Source organism: Eublepharis macularius, chromosome 3 (genome assembly GCF_028583425.1).
Source record: "Eublepharis macularius isolate TG4126 chromosome 3, MPM_Emac_v1.0, whole genome shotgun sequence".
Lineage (NCBI taxonomy): Eukaryota > Metazoa > Chordata > Lepidosauria > Squamata > Eublepharidae > Eublepharis > Eublepharis macularius.
The window spans coordinates 167,093,924-167,114,868 of record NC_072792.1 but is presented as its reverse complement, the minus strand read 5'-3'; the positions used below and the strand labels follow the sequence as shown (position 1 = coordinate 167,114,868).

Sequence of the window (20,945 nt, the reverse complement as noted above, 5' to 3'; positions counted from 1 at the left end):
TCACTACCATCTTATATTAATAGTACCCAACAATGGAATATTAGTTTTTCTTACTGAATACCAGATATGGGCAATCCATCAACAAGTTTCTCATGTTTTTTGGCAGCATCTTATACCCACACATCTGTCCCATTATGCACATGATGCATCCGCTCAATCATGCAAACATACCCTATCATACCCCACAAACAATACATAGTACATATAATAATACACACACAACTCACATGTCCAGAGACCATTCTTAACTCACCATTGATACACACACATTCTCCCACTAAGACACTCACTTCACAACGTGGCACAAGAAGTGATTTCCTTTGCAAACGTGCGGCCTTCTTGCTCCCTCTCATAACTTCTTCTGCCTCTAGGCCTTTCGTGCTGAAATTTTAACTTCTTGGAATGTTCATAAACATTCCAAGAAACTCTAATGGATGAGACAATGACTAGAGGGAGAAAAAGGCAAAGGCTAATTTGACGTCATAGCAGCACAATGTTTTGGGATGTCTCAAAGACTTCATCCTGCATTTATCTCAGGCTCTGCCTCCCTTTTTGTGTTCCTGTAACTTTTTTGAGGCAAACTGGCAAGCCAATTTTCAAAAACAAATTTATATGCTCTGGGCTTTAATTTGATCCCTCAGTCATCTCTAAGTCCCTCCAAATCCCTTCAAATGGTATATGCGCCATCTGCGTGGGTGGGGAGACTGATGATATGATTTTTTTTAATGATATGATATTTTAACACGAAAAGGTGTCCTATAACCTAACCTGAAGGAAATCCAATGAAAGCATGTAAAAGTGCTCATGTTTGACTGGATCATGCTGTGTATTTTCAACACCTTTAAATTTTAGTGCTGACAATCCCTATGCAATTTGTACCTGCTACAACCCTTTGACATGAATAATTATTTCTGCTATCTGAACAGATGGGGAAATAGATACTGAGATTTTGTGAGAAGCACCAACAGATAAAACTTAACTTCAGCAAGCCAGTGTGGTGTAGAGGATACGGGGTTGTACAGCCCCGATTCCAAACCCCCACCGAACCATGAAGCCAGGCTTACCAATCTCCAGCTGGGGCCTAGAGCTCTCCTGGAAGTACAACTGATCTTGGTACTACAGAGATCAGTTGCCCTGGAGAAAATGGCAGCTTTGAAGGATTGACTTCATCCCCCTCCCCGAGGTTCCTCCCCTCCCCAAACCCCACTACCTCCAGGCTCCATGCCCTAAATCTCTAAGAGTTTCCAGCTAGGAGTTGGCAACCCTAAAGCTTGCTGAGTGGCCTTAGACCGATCATTCTCGCTCAGCCTAGCCTGCCTTATAGGATTCTTGTGAGAAAAATGTGAGGAGAAACCACATGAGTTCCTTGTAAGATGCCAGCTCTGAGTTGGGAAATTCCTGGATATTTTGGGGATGGGAGGGAGCTCAGGGGTAGAGCTGCCAGTCCCCTGGTGGGGATGGAGGACCCCCAGCTTCCAGACTCCCCCCCCCACTCACCTGGCTGGCAAGGAGAAAAGGCACAGAGAACAGACCTGGGAGGCAAAATACCTCCTGGGAAACCCCACAGAGGGTGCTCTCCCAGCGGGGCACAACAACATCACTTCCAGGAGTGACATAATCACGCTGGCCGCGGGAGTGCTACCATGCTTCACTTGGGGCTGATTTGGGTCCCAAATGGGCTGATTCTTTAAGAATCCACCCCACACAAAGTGTGGGAGCATTCCTGAGGCCAGCATGATGACATCACTCCCAGAAGTGACATCATCGTGTCAGCACTGGGAGTGAAGTATTTTGATTAGGAGAGTACCAGGTTCCCCCCTCCTACTGGGAGGGTAAGGGGACCTGGCAAGCTTACACAGAGGGGTATAATGCCTTTGACTCCACCCTCTGAAGCAGCCATTTTTTCCAGGGGAACTGATCTCTGTGGCCTGGAGAACAGTTGTTATTCTGAGAGATCTCTAGCCACTACCTGGAGGCTGGCAACCCTAGCTTCTTGGAGGAATACAGATAGCCAATCTAAACTCTAAGGAAAACTAGATATAATGGATTTCATGTGCCTTAAACTCAGCTCATTCTTGCAATGTAAGAATATCAGTTATCAGAGCTAAACTCTGTAAAATGTGAATATGCATAAGCTAAACAGCTGATTCGCTTGTTCCTTCTACCATATGCTTTGCTTTTGCATAAACCTGCTAGAGGCTGCACTTCCCCGGTTTCCCAAATGATCTTTGCTCTCATTCTGCTCGGCAGAAATTATGCTCCAAATTCTTCCTGTGAAAGAAGGAAGTCTCCAGGCAACAAAAGCCAGGTCTTGGCAGCACATTTTGCTCTTCTGAGTGTTTATTTCATTAATTTACTTTTTAAAAACTCAGTAGCACTTCCAAATCCCAAGGGCTTGGGAGTAAGTGAAAACAAGTATCTGTTATCTGCCACAATTCCCAAGAAAGCAATCAACATTCTGTTTCCACCGCTATATCTCCCAGACCCAAGATGATATTTTAAGTTTCTCGGGTCATTAAAACGATTTGGAAATTTTACACAGTGAGAAAGCGAAGTGATATCAGACATCTTAAAAGCCAGCATGTTTGCTTGGAGCCGATGCTGGCATGAGTTATAGTAATAATGATTACATATCTCCATATGGACCAACCCCAAAGTTCAGATCAGCTTCAGGGGGACTCTTTGTGCTCTTTAGATCTCAGATGGATTCCAGGAGAAAGTGGTGGCATACCTAATTATGGAACTCCCTCCTCGTTTTGTTTCGTTTGCCTTCTTCACCCATGCTTTTAAAGGCAGTGGTGACAGCAATGGCTTCTTTTTTGTTACCTTTATGTTGTTGCTCACTGGTGGCATAAAAGTCCTTTAAATAGAAAACTGGCTTGCCATTCTCCCGCCCCCACCCCCTGTCCAGAGAGGTGACCCCCCCCACCTCTGCTTGCTGCCCTCAGGTTCTGCTCACCTGGCTGGCAGGGGGGAAAGGTACTTAGGGGGGGGGAGTGCATGCGCATGCTCTTGCTCTCCTCTTTTGTGCTTGTAACTAACAACCCACAACAGTAAGGTCTACAGACCAACACAATATAGTTAATTAAGCAAACACACTATTATGGCAAAAGTTGCCAAAAACTTTTATATAAAGTTTCACTTTTATGAGGCTGATAATGCCAACTCCTTTGGTGTCGCAATTCAACACAAAAAGAATGCACAAACCAATAAGCCAAATCTCCCCCAAGGTGTGCAGTCCCAATAGAGTCTCTCAATTAGTGAAAAATATATTCCTTGCTTCTTGACTGCAGCGGTCTCTGACGAACACGTTTCGATGACCAGCTCCCGACCGGGAGAATCTGCAGCTGGGACACCAAGCCCACAGAGAGGAAGGAGGGCCACCACGTGCTCAACAGGGCGCAAGCTGAACTCCTGTTTTGGGATTTCTTTTTCAAGAGCGCAGAATATTTGTGGTTGTGCAGTTCCGATATGGAGATAGAGGAGTGAGTGAAGCATCTCGGAACTGTAGACCTTACTGTTGTGGGTTGCTAGTTACATACTCTTGTTACCACACAGTGTTGCCCTCTATATTTGCAATGGAGGAACCGCAGGGCGTTCTGAAGTCGAGCTCAGTAAAATCGACCATTTGGAGGTGATTTTTACTGAGCTTGGCTTCAGCGCACCTGTAGCTCCTCTGTCGTGTTCATTTTCCAGTGCAGTGGGGGAGCTTCAGGGAGCGTTGAAGCCGAGCTCAGTACAAATTGCCTCCAAATGAGCAATTTTACTGAGCGCGGCTTCAGTGAACCCTGCGGCTCCTCTGTCATGCCAGAAAATAACATCATTTTCTGCATGTGATGAGGAAGTGCAGATGCAAGTGCATGTTTTGCGCATGTGAAGGAGGTAACTACCCCACTGTCCCCCACACACACTTTGGTCCCTGGCAACCCTAGGTAAACATAACTATGTCACCCATCCTGTCTTTCTGTCTTCATTTCTTGTCATCTCTGCGATCTTACCCACAACACTTCGTGCTCTCTTAAGCAACTTGCTGACAGGAATTCACTTTCCAAATTCCCACAAAGTGTTACTACCTCCCTTTTTTCCAAACTGCTTCACCAGTAGGATTGCTAACACGGGCTTGCAAAATTCCTGTGTTTGGGCGAGTGAAACCTAAGGATGGAACTCTGCCTGGATGTGATGTCACTCTAGACTTCCGTTTCTCTTTGACTCCATATTATTTCACAGATTCTGGTTCCAAAGCTACCATTTCCTACAAGGAAACTGATCTTGTTAGTCTAGAGATTGACTGTAATAACCTAGAACTCCAAGATCCACCTTAAGGCAGGTAACTGTTCCATTACATTTACTTAAGGAGTCTATATAGCCCTTTGGCTTTTCATCCATATTGGTAACCCTATTCACCAACCATTTCAGATGACCATCCTGGCTTCATCTCTTAATTTGCATTCACAGTGGAAAATAAGCTTAAACATTCCTTGGATTCTAGTGGCCCCTTAAAGATTAGGGTTGCCAAGTCTAGGTTGGGAAGTTCCTGTAGATTTGGGGGTGTAGACTGGGAAGGGAGGGATTTGGGGAAGGGAGGGTATAGTACTATAGACTCCACCCTCCAAAGCAGCCATTCTCTCCAGGGGAAACAATTTCTGTTGTCTGGATATCAGTTTAATTCTCTGAGATCTCTAGGACCGACCAGGGAGGTGGAAACCCTTTTAAAGACTAACACAATTTTTATTCTATTTTATTCAAAAGTTTTTGTAGACTTAAACCCATTTTTTCAGATACTGGAACAAAATTGGTTAGTCTTTAAAGTGGCACTGGACTCCCTGTTTGTTTTCTTTTTGATCTTGTTACTCTCTAAAGTATCATCTACATTGATATAACAACAACAATGTACACACAATGCTAGATATTGTACTAGATCAAATCAAGCCTGAATTCTCCCTAGAAGCTAAAATGACAAAATGACAAAAAAAGTGAGAAAGGCGGACTATAAATGACACAAATAATAACTGAGGTTACTGTACTTTGCTCACATCATGAGAAAACAAGATTCTTTGGAAAAGTCAATAATGCTGGGAAAAGTGGAAGGCAGTAGGAAAAGAGGAAGAGCTAAAACAAGATGGCTTGACTCAATAAAAGAAACCACATCCTCCAGTTTGCAGGATCTGAGCAAGACTGTTAATGATAGGACATTTTGGAGGTCTTTCATTCATAGGGTCACCATAGGTCAGAGGCAACTTGACGGCACATAATAACACACACACAGCATTTATAAAGCACTTTCAGTGTTCCAGGCACTTGGCTTATGTTACCACAGTAACTGATACTGTAAATTACGTTTGTAATTATCCTCATATCGGGGGTGCTGACTCTGAGTGTGAGAGGGAGACAGGCTTATGTAGATGGGATTCCCAGCACCGTGTCTGGTTTGGCCCTTAACAACTAAATGTGCTGTTCATAGAAGGGTTAATAGAGAGGGAATCGGACGCTACCAAGTGTGAGCAATTTTTTGCGAATGTTGCAAACCCTTTTGAGGTTACAGGATAAAGTTGGGGTATCCATTTAAATAACGGACACAATAAATAAAATGCGGAACATATCATGAATAATGCTGTCTCTGCACAAAAGCTGGGTACCTGCCCGTTATGCCTCTCTAGGTTAACTCTGTCTTCTCTCTAAGATTTTGAGGCAGTTCGCTGCTTCAGACACCAACACTCTTTCAAAGCCCTGAGGGGGAATAACTAGGTTGTTGCCAAGCAGTGCGCTATATTTCAACTACAGTATCAGATTGCAAATATGCAAATCATTTACACACTTCATAAAGAAAGCTGACCTAAAATGTGCTTGCAGTTCTCCAGACTCCTCTTACTCACATACCCCAGTTACCCCCTAAAACCTCCCCAATCTTGTTTTCATGAAAACTGGTACAGCCTACTGACTCAATGGGATTTGGGAGATTTATTATTATGATTTCCTGCAGGTCTTTTTTCAAGGCCAAAACCAGCCTCAAGGGCCGATTTCACTTGCTAATACAGTCCTTGTGTCCGTGCCATGTGGCCGCTGCCGTGACTCTTGATCAGACATATACTGAGCGTTTTGTGCTGGAAACTCACTTATCAGATGTATGCGGGCCCAATTCGCATGGGACCATGATGCATAGGCAGGCTTGCCAACTCGTGCTTGGGAGTGCACCCTACAAAGCAGCCCTTTTTTCAGAGGAACTGATCCCTGTCAGATGGAGATCAGTTGTAATTCCAGGAGATCTCCAGCCCCCACCTGGAGGCTGGCAACCCTATGGGAGGCAGTGGTTTAAGCTCATTTTGTCACACTAGGGTTGCCAATCCCCCACTCTCACTCTCCACCCCGTGGGCCGTGCAATGATGTCACTTCCTGGAAGTGATGTCATCACGCGGGCCCAGGAGCATGCACGTGTGACAGATAATGAGGCAGGTAGGTACCGGGTCCCCCACCTTCCACCGGGAGGACAGGGGGACCTTGCAACCCTGTCTCACACTGTTTTCCCAACCTGAAATTGCCAAAGAAAGCCACAATTTTTCCAATTGGGAAAAATTATGTGAAGCTATCAGAAGAGTAAGTGTTTCCAACAGGGCAAATAGCAGCTCCTCAGAGACATTTCAGGTCAGAGAAACATGAAGGGGAGATTTTTTGTTTTTTATTTTCCTGGGCTGGTTATTGCACTAGTATTTATAACAGTTCTAGCTTTTTCTGTGGCTGCTACTGCTGCTTTTATTGCTGCTATTTAATGTTCCTATCCTGCTGTCTAATGTTTGATTGCAACATTGCAAACCATCTTGAATGTCAAAAGTTTTGGGTTAGTAGACATTTTATGTGACACGTACACACTGAACTGTCTACAGTTAGGTTTGGCAACAGGCCTGGAGAAAAAATGCTCTGTCCCTTTGATAGAGGGTCAATGTGTGGAAAGGGACAGTTCAAGCTTTTCATGGCATGGATGTAAATAGCATCACTTGGTAAATAACATTTCATTAAGCCTCTGTTAAAAGCATTTTCTTCCTCCAGGCTGTTGGCAACCCTACAAAAAGTGGCATATAAAAACTCCAGATAATTCAGGTAGTAAATAAATGTATCCGTAAATGCTCTGGAATGGACTGCCACCAAAGGAGATGTGGAGAGGCGTAGAGCTGCTGTTCTGTATATTTGATGGATTGTAGATTTGGATTGAATTTGCTCTTTTACACTGATGGGATACTGTTATATGTTGTCATGAAGTAGCATCCTTTGGTAAACTGCCTTGCATTTGCTGGTTGGGGATGCTTTTAATAAACAATATTAAGAACTTTTGTATCATGTATGTCTGTAGAGGCCTCAGACTGAGAAGGAAGAGAGATTCCTCCACCCTTAGGGTTGTCATCCTCCTGGTGGTGTCTGGAGATCTCCCGGAATTACAACGGATCTCCAGGTGATAGATATCAGTTCCCCTGGAGAAAATGGCTGCTTTGGAGGGTGCAGTCTCTGCATCTGTGCCCCTCCCCTCCCCAAACCCCTCTCCAGGCTCCACCCCCAAAATCTCCAGGAATTTTCCAACCCAGACCTGGCAACCCTCTCAAACTTGCTTCTTTCAACCTGAGGAGAAAGAGCTGGTGTGACTTTGCCATATGACGGCCTTGGCCCACTCTGTGGCCAATCCCTTTGGAAGCTCCACCTCTTTGGAACTCCCATGGAATCCGAGTAATTCCCATGGGAAACCTCCCCCCATCTCAGCTGTGACTCATTCCCGTTTCCCTAGTTGGCTGTTAGGCAGTGAGCTGTTAAGGAGCAAGTGATTTCCAAGCAGCTGATTAGTCCTTCAATCCAGGCTCTAATTTTATATCAGTTCATTCTTCATCCATTTCTTTTTTTCCAGAAGAACCAGAAGAACACATTTTTGCAGCCTGGATTTTTTGTGGAAACATAATTTTATTTTCAAATCAAGAACATTAAAACGAGCAAATGATCATTCCTCAGCAGGAGAATGCAAGTTTTTTGGCTTCTCCAAGGCGCATGTATGTGAGAGCCAGGCTCAATGCAATGAATCAGTTGCAACCTCAGAAGACTAGTCTCCCTTGCCAACCAGATAATACATAATACATGCTTCCTAGCAGTAGCTTTCGAGATAAAAAATTCTCCATGAAATCAAGGCAAACGAATAAAGATGTTCTTTGTAAGTATCTATTTAATTTCGTCCTCTGCTGGAATAGCATTCCCTTGACATGTTAGGTAAAATGAAGGCCTTTTTTGCCTGTTTAAATTGTTGACATAAAAGATTTGCCTCTGTTATCTTGGCAGTGCGCCACCTTAGAAACCCCTCATTGTGTCTTTGATTCCAGATGCTGGCATGCAATAACGATATCTGTCCCACAAAAACTGCAGCTGATGGGTCATAAAGTGTGATGTGTGGCTCACATTGTCTGGGAAGCAAAGTAAGAACACAGAGGAACAGTGCAGCTTTAAATAGGTCAAAATTGTTAATCAGGACAGGGCATTCATTACTCGGTGTGAAACAAATAGCCATGAAAGATCAGGGCTCCGTGCTGTACGAGATGTGTATTCTTTCCCTTCGTTCTAGAGAACGTTTCCCCCCTCTCTTTCAGATCCCTTTCAACCATGAATAAATTAACAATCCTTCATTGCTTAATCTACAGAAATTAATGTCAACGTCTATTACTAGGGGAGGCGAAGCCAAGAATAACAGGACCCAAGAATGGTCAAAACGTAACTGCTTAACTGATCCTACCCCAATGAGAAATATTAACGGCATTATAGAGGTCGATGGGATAATCAAGCATGTAAAAGAGGTCATCTGACACCACCCACCAGTGGAAGCAGTGCATTGTTTATCAGTTCGAGAAGTCAGCTTAAAATATTAAAACACACATGGCCGTGCAGAGGAAGCACCTAATCCTCAAAAAATGTGCCGGCTGCCATTTGATTTTGCCTTTCCAACATGCCGCAGAGCAGATTTAAACGAAGGGCGATTACTGAACACAGATTGGTAATTGTTTGCAATCCCAGAATGCCTACAGGACTAAACCCATGAAATGGTCGGAGCTTTTTAGTCTGGTTAGCAGATGTGCAAGATTCCCCATGCCCACACACAGCCATACCCTATTATTAGGTATCCAAGCAGAAGGGAATCTCATAAGTCAATGGTTTTCAAAATGAGGAACCGAGGGGGAGCGTGGGTCTCAGAAGCTTATCAGGTATTCCTCAGTGCGACTGTCAAAGCACAGGGGCTTGATGTCAAATGAGCAACAGTTCCAAAGCAGGCAACTCAATGTGGTTTCCTAAAGGTAGAAAGACTGAAAATGACTGACATAGATTGCCAGGTACATTTTCAACATTCATTGTGGTCTAGTCTAGACAAATATAGCCTTTATGGGGATTTCTGTATTCATGTGACATTTGTTCATTTAGAAGAGTTGCCATGAACATTTGGCATGTTGAGTTGGTAGCCTGCCCCTCAATACTTCTGTGATGATTTCATGCAATCTTTAGGCCCGTGGCAATTGGAACATTCACAATATACTCTTGGGTGGGAAGCTTCCAGGACTGACTAGCCAAAGAGTTCTGATTCTAAACCATCTGACAGAATGGAGGCTATCTAGCCATCTGTGTCTATGTTCCTCCTACAGGTTCTTTTATATGCATATTGTGGACCAGAGTTTAGTAACGATTAAAAGCACTTTCAAGAGACATGTACTATGAAGCAATTCAGTGCACAATATCTATTTCCTACAAATTAACATGTTTGAATTCACAGTTTGGAATTGAGATGTTTATCCTGGTAAACAAAGAATCAACAAAAGGCAGATTGTCACCTTTAAAGATGAAATAGAACCATGGGACCGTTTCAGTATAAGGCTTATACTTTTCATCTAAAACATCTCTATTTTAAAAGATTCACATTGGAGGCTAGGAAAGATCTCAGCCCGAGGACTCGGGTGCCCTGGCACTTTTTATGGGGATGCTGGCTATTATTGCCTATGGACTCATTTTTCTATTTCTATCATGAATGTTGTGTGTGTGCTGGAAAACAGAGTGAAAGCCAGTTCAGTTTTCAATCTGAGGTAACTATGATGACTGTATTAAGACTATACTTCTTTGGTGCCACTCAGTCAAATTAGAGTTTTTACAGCTGAGCGGTTAGATCTCTGCAACCGATCAGTATGTTTCTGGGATCATGCTCAGAGGGGATATGGAAGGACAGTTACCAGGTCCCCCCTAGCAACCAGTGGGAGACTTACGTTGCTGGGGGTACCCTTGCTGGCAATACAATGATGTTGATGGTAACATGCTGTCTTCACTGGTAATGTGCTGACATCACTCTCCATGCATTTGGAAATATCAACGTGTTGCCAGGAGTGTTCTGTTATTTGGGCAAAACTCTAAAGTTTTGCTTAAATGCCAGAGCATCTCTGGCGACATGCTGATGTCACTTCCAGGTGCATGGAAGTCACTGATTGATATCATTGCATCAGGATGCTGCTGATGTCCCCCTCAAGAGCTTTGGGGGGGGGCAAGGCACAGGGAGGGGAAGTATCAATCAATGTTGCAACACTCTAGGAAGTCCCCAAAACTCTATGGCTTTATCCTAGAGTTTTTGAGAATCCTACAGCATTAGGATGTCAAATGCAGATAAACCTGGAAGTGACGGTGCAATGTCAATCGATATCCTTCCCCACTAGTCTCCCCTGCCAGTTGTTTGAGCACTGACAGGGAAGGGGCAGTGTGGGTAGAAGTTTGCCTGGCAGAACCAAGCAAACTAGTTTGAGGACTTGCCGTCTGTCCTTATAAAGGCTTATGAGCCACAGTTTGGGAAACTCTGTTCTGGCTTTCTCCGTGGTGGCCCCTATCCTGTGGAATGACCTGCCTGAGGAAATCAGAAGAGCCCCCACTCTCCTGGCTTTCCATAAATGATGCAAAATCGAACTATTTAAAACGGCTTTTTACTCAAATGGGAGGGCTGTATTGTAGGGATGGGGTCTCAGATGCTTCACTAACGAGTTGGGGATCAAAGACTTCCTCACTATTTTTGCCTTATATATTATCTGCTGCTTTAAATATGTACTCCTATGTACAACCAGCGCTCCATGTTGTCTACTGTTAGTCCTAGAATTGATTATGTTTTGCTCCAGTATTTTTTCTACTCTGTCTTGGATCCTTGCTAAAGCTATGACTTTTAAACTTGTATCTGTTTACCTTACAGTATTGTATTGAAATGTACTTGATACTGATTGTATTAACCTCATACTGTGTAATCCGTCTTGAGTCTCAGTGAGAAAGGTGGACTATAAACAAACAAACAAACAAACAAACAAAGAAACAAACAAACAAACAAACAAAGAAACAAACTGCTTCTAGGATTCAAAGAACATCACATATAGTAATGAAATCCTTACAAAATCCTCATCTGTTATGCCATGTATCTCCTGTAAGGTAGGCAAATGCAAACCAGGGTTTCCCAATACTAGTCCAACACTCTAACCACTACCCCACACAGTCTCTCACTCCCAAACACTTAACTCTACCCCCCCCCCCAAGTTTATTTTCAGAATTACAATTTTATCCAATGCAAAGCATTTGGTTAATCTCATCTGATGAAACAGCGTCTTAAAGAAAAGGAAAATCTAGGGTTTCCCCCCTCTGTTAACAACAACAACAACAACAAAGTAGTTACTATGGCAGCTGGCAAGTAACAAAGGTTTTCTTTGGCACAGAGTTCCTTAAAAAAATGTTCTTATGCAACGCAATCAATAGCAGTGCAGTAAGAGCCCATTTATAAGTTGGAGTTGCTCTGTACAGTACACAGAAAGGGAAACCAAGACAGCAGAATTGTAGATTGTATCATTTTAGACGGAAAAATGTTTGAATGCTTCCTTATGCAACCAAGTCCTGCATACAGTAAATTCACACATCAGGGATATATTGACAAAAGGGAAGATATTTCCCTACCTCGTTCCCTCTCCTGCTTCTTTCTCCACTTTTCGCCTGTTGGCTTGTGATCCTTTCTTTACTTCCTTGTTATTTTTATATACGCATTAAAATTCAGACACCCCCCCCCCGCTCCCCATCCTTCTGTGGTATTATAGGGTTATTTCATGAATCCAAGCATGAGCAACCTCCATTGGCCAGTTCTTTGCAAAAGAAATGGAGCACCCAAAAATAAGGAACCGCAACCTGGGCGGGGGGAATCTTAGGGCCATACTCACTAAGGACAAGAAGGGGGAACAGCCAATGGGAGGGCTGTGATTGGATTCCCAGTATAGGGTTGCCAACCTCCGGGTGGGGCCTGGAGTTCTCCTGGAATTATGACTGATCTCCACATAGGGTTGCCAGGTCCCTTACCCTCCTGGCAGGAGGAGGGAACCTGGCACTCACCTCCTTGCACGTCCTCTTGCGTGTGCGCTTCAGGCGTGGTGTGATGATGTCACTTCCTGGAGTGAAGTCATTGCAGAGGCCCTGGAAGCATGTCCAAACTGGGGTCCAAATCAGCTTGGCACAAAGCGTGGGAGTACTCCTGGGACACACGTGATGAAGTCACTCCTGGGAGTGACGTTGTCACACCGCACTGAGAGTGCGCCCCAGGAGGCCCATTCCTATGTGTTCTGCCCCTGCCAGTCAGGTGAGTGGTGGCAGGGGCAGAAGCTGGGAGCAGGGGATCACCCACCTCCACTGGGGGACCAGCAACCTATCTCCACACCACAGAGATTAATTCTTCTGGAGAAAAAGGCAACTTCAGAGAGGGCACTGGGGCATATCCCTTCTGCTCCCCAAACTCTGCCTCCCAAATCCCCAGGATTAGCCCCAGGGCTACTGAAAGTGCGATTACAACTAGGGATGTGCGTTTCGGCATTCAGAATGCCGAAAGAATGCCGAAACAAAAGTGTTTCGGCTTCTTTCGGGGAATGCCGAAACGTTTCGGGGAATGCTGAAACGTTTCGGGTAGCCGAAAGAAAAAAGCCGAAACGTTTCGGGATTCTTTCGGCTTTCTTTCGGCTTTTCAATGGGAAAATGCCTCCGTATTCCCGGACGTCTGGGGGAGGCATTTTCCCACCGAATAAGCCCAAAATTGGTGGGGACCTTCCTCTAACACTTCTCTAACAACCACCCAAGTTTCAGACAGATTGGACTTTGGGGGGCCATGTTATGGCCCCCCAAAGCAGGTCCCCCATCCTCCCATAAGAAAGCGAAGGAGCAGCATATTGTTAGCATGCTGCTACTCATCTTCTTCATTATTTCCTATGGGGAAAAGATGAAGAAGCAGGCTTCCTTTGCCAGGGGTGGCATTTTGCATGCAAAATGCCCCCTCACCCTCAGGGGCCCTTCTCCCACCCCTCCTCCCACCCCCCACCAGGGCTCAGCCTGCTCCCACTTGGGGGGGCCATTTCATGGCCTCCCCAAGTAGGTGCTCTTTTCTCTACCACTGACAGCTGGGGAAGGCTTGTCTTGCCAGGGGTGGCATTTTGCATGCAAAATGCCCCCCAGCCCTCTGGGGCCCTTCTCCCACCCTTCCTCCCACCCCCCACCAAGGCTCAGACTGCTCCCACTTGGGGGGGCATTTCATGGCCTCCCCAAGTAGGTCCTCTCAGCCCCTAAAGTCCACCCCTTACAGCCCCACACAAACCCAATTCCCCCCCAGCTGCCACACACAGACCCAAATCCCCACATTAGCCCCTCACAGACCCAAATCCACCCCCACCTGCCCCACACCCATAACCCCAGGAACAGGCTGGCCCTCCCTCAAATTCCCCCACCACCTACAGAGATGTCTGGCCAGCCAGCCCCATTGTTCCCTATGATGGGAACCAACTGCACAACAAAGAATAAAACAAGAACAACACAAAATAAAGTTTTAAATTTTTTTTCTCCCTTCCAAAGTACAAGTAGGCAAAGCATTATGACACATTACACCAGCAGTCCCCCACACAGAAAAATAACACAACTCACAACATCAGAGAATCACAAAGCATGATTCCTGTCAAAAACACTTTATTTCTTGAACAGCTTTAGGTTACACAGCAGGGGGGAACACCAAAGGGCATGGCAGCACTATCTTCCACAAAAATAACACAACTCACTTAACATCAGAGAATCACAAAGCACAATTCCTGTCAAAAACACTTTATTTCTTGAACAGCTTTAGGTTACACAGCAGGGGGGAACACCAAAGGGCATGGCAGCACTATCTTAAACAAAAATAACACAACTCACTTAACATCAGAGAATCACAAAGCACAATTCCTGTCAAAAACACTTTATTTCTTGAACAGCTTTAGGTTACACAGCAGGGGGGAACACCAAAGGGCATGGCAGCACTATCTTACACAAAAATAACACAACTCACTTAACATCAGAGAATCACAAAAACACAATTCCTGGCAAAAACACTTTATTTCTTGAACAGCTTTAGGTTACACAGTAGGAGGGCACAACAGGGCATGATAGCAATGTACTACAAAAAATAATATAACCCACTTCACCGTTTTTGACAGCAATTGTGTTTGTGTGATTCTCTGATGTGAAGTGAGTTGTGTTATTTTTGTGTAGTACACTGCTTTCCTGCTCTGTGGTGCCTTCCTACTGTGTAACCTAAAGCAGTTACAGAAATAAAGTGCTTTTGACAGCAATTTTTTGGGGTGATTCTTTAATGTGAAGTGAGTTGTGTTATTTTTGTGTAAGATACTGCTTCCATGCCCTTTGGTGTTCCCCCCCTGCTGTGTAGCCTAAAGCTGTTCAAGAAATAAAGTGTTTTTGACAGGAATTGTGCTTTTGTGATTCTCTGATGTTACGTGAGTTGTGTTATTTTTGTGTAAGATAGTGCTGCCATGCCCTTTGGTGTTCCCCCCTGCTGTGTAACCTAAAGCTGTTCAAGAAATAAAGTGTTTTTGACAGGAATCGTGTTTTGTGATTCTCTGATGTTAAGTGAGTTTTGTTTTAATTTTTCTGTGTGGGGGACTGCTGGTGTAATGTGTCATAATGCTTTGCCTACTTGTACTTTGGAAGGGAGAAAAAAAATTTAAAACTTTATTTTGTGTTGTTCTTGTTTTATTCTTTGTTGTGCAGTTGGTTCCCATCATAGGGAACAATGGGGCTGGCTGGCCAGACATCTCTGTAGGTGGTGGGGGAATTTGAGGGAGGGTGTCTGTGGTTCAGGTGCTCTTTCACAGGGACCAGCTGGCACTCAGAAGTGTGCCCACCATTGTGGCACCCCTGGGCTGTGCAGAATTGCCCAGGGAAAGAGAGTTTAGAAGTTCCCAGCATAGGGAACAAAGGGAGAGGGCTGGCCTTTGCCAGCCTGTTCCTGGGGTTATGGGTGTGGGGCAGGTGGGGGTGGATTTGGGTCTGTGAGGGGCTAATGTGGGGATTTGGGTCTGTGTGTGGCAGCTGGGGGGGAATTGGGTTTGTGTGGGGCTGTAAGGGGTGGACTTTAGGGGCTGAGAGGACCTACTTGGGGAGGCCATGAAATGGCCCCCCCAAGTGGGAGCAGTCTGAGCCTTGGTGGGGGGTGGGAGGAAGGGTGGGAGAAGGGCCCCAGAGGTCTGGGGGGCATTTTGCATGCAAAATGCCACCCCTGGCAAGACAAGCCTCCCCCAGCTGTCAGTGGTAGAGATGAGAGCAGAGCACCTACTTGGGGAGGCCATGAAATGGCCCCCCCAAGTGGGAGCAGGCTGAGCCTTGGTGGGGGGTGGGAGGAGGGGTGGGAGAAGGGCCCCAGAGGGTTGGGGGGCATTTTGCATGCAAAGTGCCACCCCTGGCAACACAAGCCTCCCCCAGCTGTCAGTGGTAGAGATTAGAGCACCTACTTGGGGAGGCCATGAAATGGCCCCCCCAAGTGGGAGCAGGCTGAGCCTTGGTGGGGGATGGGAGGAGGGGTGGGAGAAGGGCCCCAGAGGGTTGGGGGGCATTTTGCATGCAAAGTGCCACCCCTGGCAACACAAGCCTCCCCCAGCTGTCAGTGGTAGAGATTAGAGCACCTACTTGGGGAGGCCATGAAATGGCCCCCCCAAGTGGGAGCAGGCTGAGCCTTGGTGGGGGGTGGGAGGAGGGGTGGGAGAAGGGCCCCTGAGGGTGAGGGGGCATTTTGCATGCAAAATGCCACCCCTGGCAAAGAAAGCCTGCCTCTTCATTTTTTCCCCATAGGAAATAATGAAGAAAGATGAGCAGCAGCATGCTAACAATATGCTGCTCCTTCGCTTTCTTATGGGAGGATGGGGGGACCTGCTTTGGGGGGCCGTAACATGGCCCCCAAAGTCCAATCTGTCTGAAACTTGGGTGGTTGTTAGAGAAGGGTTAGAGGAAGGTCCCCACCAATTTTGGGCTTATTCGGTGGGAAAATGCCTCCTCCAGGCGTCCTGGAAGACGGAGGCATTTTCCCATAGAAAAAAGCCGAAAGAATGCCGAAATAATGCCGAAAGAATCCCGAAAGCCGAAAGCCGAAAGAGATTCTTGTTTCGGCTTTCGGCTTTAACGATAGAGAATCTTCTTTTGGCTTTCTACTTTCGGCTATAGCCGAACATTTTTGGCTTGCACACCCCTAATTACAACCATTCGATATGTACAGTTTAAACTGAGGCCGTGTAAGAGGGGAGAAAGCCGTAACACTTTCTCCCAGAAAGCTGTAACGCTTTCACCCAGCACAATTTAGTGAATCTAAATGGGCACTAGTAGCCATTGAGGGGCAGAAAGAAGTACTTTACTCATTGTGTAATTAAATTGTGGAGTTCACTGACAGGAGATGCAGTGATCACCACGAGCCCAGATGGCTTTTAGAGGGGATTTGACAGATTCATGTCCATCAATGGCTATGAGACTGGATGGCTAAAGGGGACCTCCCAACTCAGAGACAGTAAACCTCTGAGTACCATTGCTAGGAGGCAACATCAGGGGAAGGCCTTGACCTCTATCCCCTGCCTCCAAGGCAGCTCTCTGCAGTGTGAAACAGGAAGCTGACTAGATGGACCACTGAGCCAGTCTGGTGTAGTGGTTAAGAGTGGCGGGACTCTAATCGGGAGAGCCGGGTTCGATTCCCCACTCCTCCACTTGAAGCCAGCTGGGTGACCTTGGGTCAGTCACAGTTTCTAGCTCTCTCAGCCCCACCCACCTCACAGGGTGTTTTGTTGTGGGGATAATAATAACATACTTTGTAAACTGCTCTGAGTGGGTGTTAAGTCATCCTGAAGGGCGGTATATAAATTGAATGTTATTATTATTTTTATTATTATCTGATCCGGCAGGGCTCTCCTCATGTTCTCTTCTTTCACACATTCTTTATTACCTCTCCCTCCTCACTCTAAATCCTACACTGTCCACACTCTCTTTCCAGCCACTTCCCCTGCCTTCCCTTCCAGTCTCCACGATTGTGAGTCCTGTCAAGTTTCATTAATGTCTTTGTTAACTAGAGTGGATAACTAATTCTGGTATTGGTATTGCTTTCTTACAGGACTGTTTTGGAAAGGCAATGGTGTGAGCATTAGTAGAAGATTCATAAGCCAGACAATAAGGAGAAAGTGGCTTCCAATTATTTACATGTTTAAAAAAGGAAAAAGACCCAACTTCATAATATGGAGATGTCAAATCAAATGTGTAAAAAATAAATGACAACGGTGCTGTAAGACTGTTGCAACAACAACAGCCAAAATAAGGGATCTTTATGACATCCCATAGTTTGAATATTTCTGGAATAAGTAAAACTCCCTTGTAATATCTGGGCAATGCCTAGGGTTCCCAGGTACCCGCTGGTGGTAGGTAAACTCCTGGAGATTTGTCCCCTTGTCTGCCAATTGCCCAGCGATCGGTGGGAGGGGGCAAGCTCCTAGAGGTTGCCCACCACTGGCAGGCACCTCAGGAGCAAGCACTGCACGCTCCCAACCAGCGCAGCGACATCACTTCAGGAAGTGACATCATCGTGCTGCCTGCGGGAGTGTTCCCATGCTTTGTTTGGGGCTGATTTGGGCCCCATGTGGAGCGTGGGAGCACTCGCGCAGCCGGTATGGTGCAGCGCACAAGCTAAGTGCCAGGGACTCCACCCTCCCTACAGGAAGTGAGAAGTACCTGGCAACCCTAGCGATGCCAGGTCCAGGTCACCATTTAGGTCTGAATGACACATTATGTTTGACGTGTGACCACCACAGAGGACTTGCAGAGAGCAATTGGGAGCTCAGTTCTGCAGTGCACAGAACTCCAGGGCTTATGCATGGATCAGGGCTGTGGCGAGGGGAGAGAAGGGGCTTCAACCTCCCCCTCCCCTATTTTCCCAACTCCAAACAGCCCCAGAAGATGCTATATGCCCCATTTGTGGGTGAGGGTGTGCTGCATGTCTACTGTATCAGACATAACATATAGTTTGGACTTCAGTCCGATGGAAAATTTGTGCAGACTATATTATCACTGTGTCTATGCAGTCTTCTGGCTTCCATGGGGTTTCCCAACCACATACCTTTTAATTTCTTTTAAACATTTCTACCCTGCCTTTCCAGGCCTGAAACCCTTAAAACACCTTAACAGTACAACATTTTTAAAAAATCTAAGATATAAGACTAAACACAAGTTAGCAAAGAGGATCCAAAGACATATGGAAATAATTACATACAATAAATCTTCATTGCTTGTAAAAGCTTGAGCAGAGATGGACTTAAGTCTAAAAGGTAATGAGAGTGCCTGGCAAATCTGCCTAGAGCTGAAGTTTGTCACTGGCAGAGTGACAGCAACTCAAAGGAAGCTCTAAATCAGACCATTGGCATATGTAGCTCAGTATATGACAGCCACATAGTGGTTTAGTGTGCCAGACTGGGATCTGGGGGAACCGGGTTCAAATCCCTGCTCTGCTACCGACACTTGGACCTTGGGCTCATTTCACACCTAACCTACCCCACAGGAGTGTTGTGATGATAGAGGGGAGGAAGGCAGAATGATGTTAAAAGCTGCTTTGGGTCTCGACCGGGGAGAAAGGAGGGCTATAAAATTAAATAAAATTGATTGAGTGGCAGCAGTGTGGGGCACAGAAAGACCTGATATTTGGGATCCTTTGACTGAATCAAACCATTTCACCTACAGAGCATGACTTTCTTACCCCCCCTTTTCACTGTTCCCTAAAATGCTCCCCCAGCATTTTGGGGGGGCATTTTGGACTGCAGCAAGAGGGGGGAGGTGCTCCCTGGGTGGAAATGCAGCAGAACCCTGCAGAAAAACACTCCGTTGGATCCAAGCTATAAACGGCAGATGCTAGGGACTGAAGTTGGGGCCTTTGGCATTACAATAGTGAGAGTGACAACTTCTCCCCAATAAGATGGACAGATTTTTTTGTGAATTTCCAAAGATAATTGGTTTGGTCCAAAATGACTATGGTGGAAAGTGCTGTCGAGTCCAGCCATCAAATCAAGTCAATTTATGGAGACTCATGCTGGGGTTTTCAAGGCAAGAGGTGGTTTGCCATTGCCTGCCTCTGCACAGAGACCCTGGTCTTCTTTGGAGGCCTCCCATCCAATAACTAACCAAGGCCAACTCTGCCTAGTTTCTGATGTCAGGGCTTGCTGCGGCTGCCACTGGGCGTGGCACTGGGCAGTCTGCTCCTGACGTCACAGGGGGGCCAGGGACTCTGCAGGACCCTGCTCTGTGGAAGGAGGGGCGGTATACCTCACCCAGACTCCCTCTCAGTCCACTCGCTGGCCTGCTCAACCTGGCCTGCTTACCCTCTGTGTCCTCCATCTCCTCCTTCCAGAACTCTCCTCCAAGCCTCCACCCTTGCATCCTACTGCTCTCACTCCACATCATCACTCCTCACTCACACCCCACCACCTCAGAGCTCTTCCTAGCCACCTTATATAGGGCTTCCTTTCCCCGCCCCGCCCTCCTTCTAGGCTTGTTCCCTCTCCTGACTTGGCCCAGCTGTGCCTTCCCTCAGGTGTTTCCCTCCTACCACTAATCCCTTCTTGGCTTCCTTGCCTTGCTGGCAGGGTGGGGTTGAATGCGAGCCATCCCCAGCTGAGGTCTCCTTGGCCTTGCTCACGAGGAGCTGCCCCAGCCGGCTTCCGTGCTGCTGAGCCTGCCTGGCCTTGCTCGCGAGGAGCTGCCCTGGCCAGCTTTTGTGCTGCTGAGCCTGTCTGGCCTTGCTCGCGAGGAGCTGCCCTGGCCAGCTTCTGTGCTGCCTGTTCACTGATGCTGGGAGGGGCTACCCATCTCCTCCCCCAGAATGCCTGTGGCAGCTCCACCTGGAGGGGCTTGGCTCCTAGCACCTCCTGAGCCAGGCTGCTGTCCTCTAGCCAGGGTGTGGCTCTGGGCTGTGGTGGCTGCTTCTCCTCCTTGGAAGGTAAGGGCTCTGTCTGGGCTGTTGCTGTGTCCCTGTTCCCCTTGCCTTGGCCCTTTTCCTCTAGCCTGCTTAGCCCCCTTTCTCCCCCATGGTGGGTGGGACTAGCTGGCTTCTCCCTGCTCCCTCCAGCCTTCTGAGGCTTTGGCCTTTTGCCCCTTCCCCCTGGAGTAGGCAGGGTCTGGCTCTGTTTGCCAGACAGAGCAGCTGAACTGCTGTCTCCCGGCTGCCCCCTGCCGCTGTCTGCCAGCAAGTCCGGGGGCTGGGCTGCTGACCCCGGACACACCCCCCCTCTTAGCCTGGACGCTGGCTCGGGGGGGTCTGGCTCGAAGAGCCGTGACATAAAGTCCGCATCCCTATGGCTGGTCCCCCGGCGGTAGGTAATGGTGAACCGGTATGGCAGTAGAGACAGGTACCACCTCAGGATGCGAGGGTTGTGCTCTTTCATCCGGTGCATCCATTGGAGGGGTGCATGGTCTGTCACCAATGTAAAGGGGTTATTCGCCAGATAATACCGCAAAGCCCCCACGGCCCATTTGATGGCAAGGGCCTCCCTCTCAATGGTGGCATACTTCTGCTCCGCTGGCTGGAGCTTGCGGCTCAGGAACAAGACGGGCACCCT

At 46.8% G+C, this 20,945-nt stretch overlaps 1 protein-coding gene across 1 annotated transcript in view; it reads right to left on the bottom strand.

Annotated features, from left to right (window-relative positions):
• MAML2 (mastermind like transcriptional coactivator 2) overlaps positions 1–20,945 on the bottom strand; it is a 233,158-nt gene that overhangs the window by 68,502 nt on the left and 143,711 nt on the right. The window lies entirely within an intron of this gene.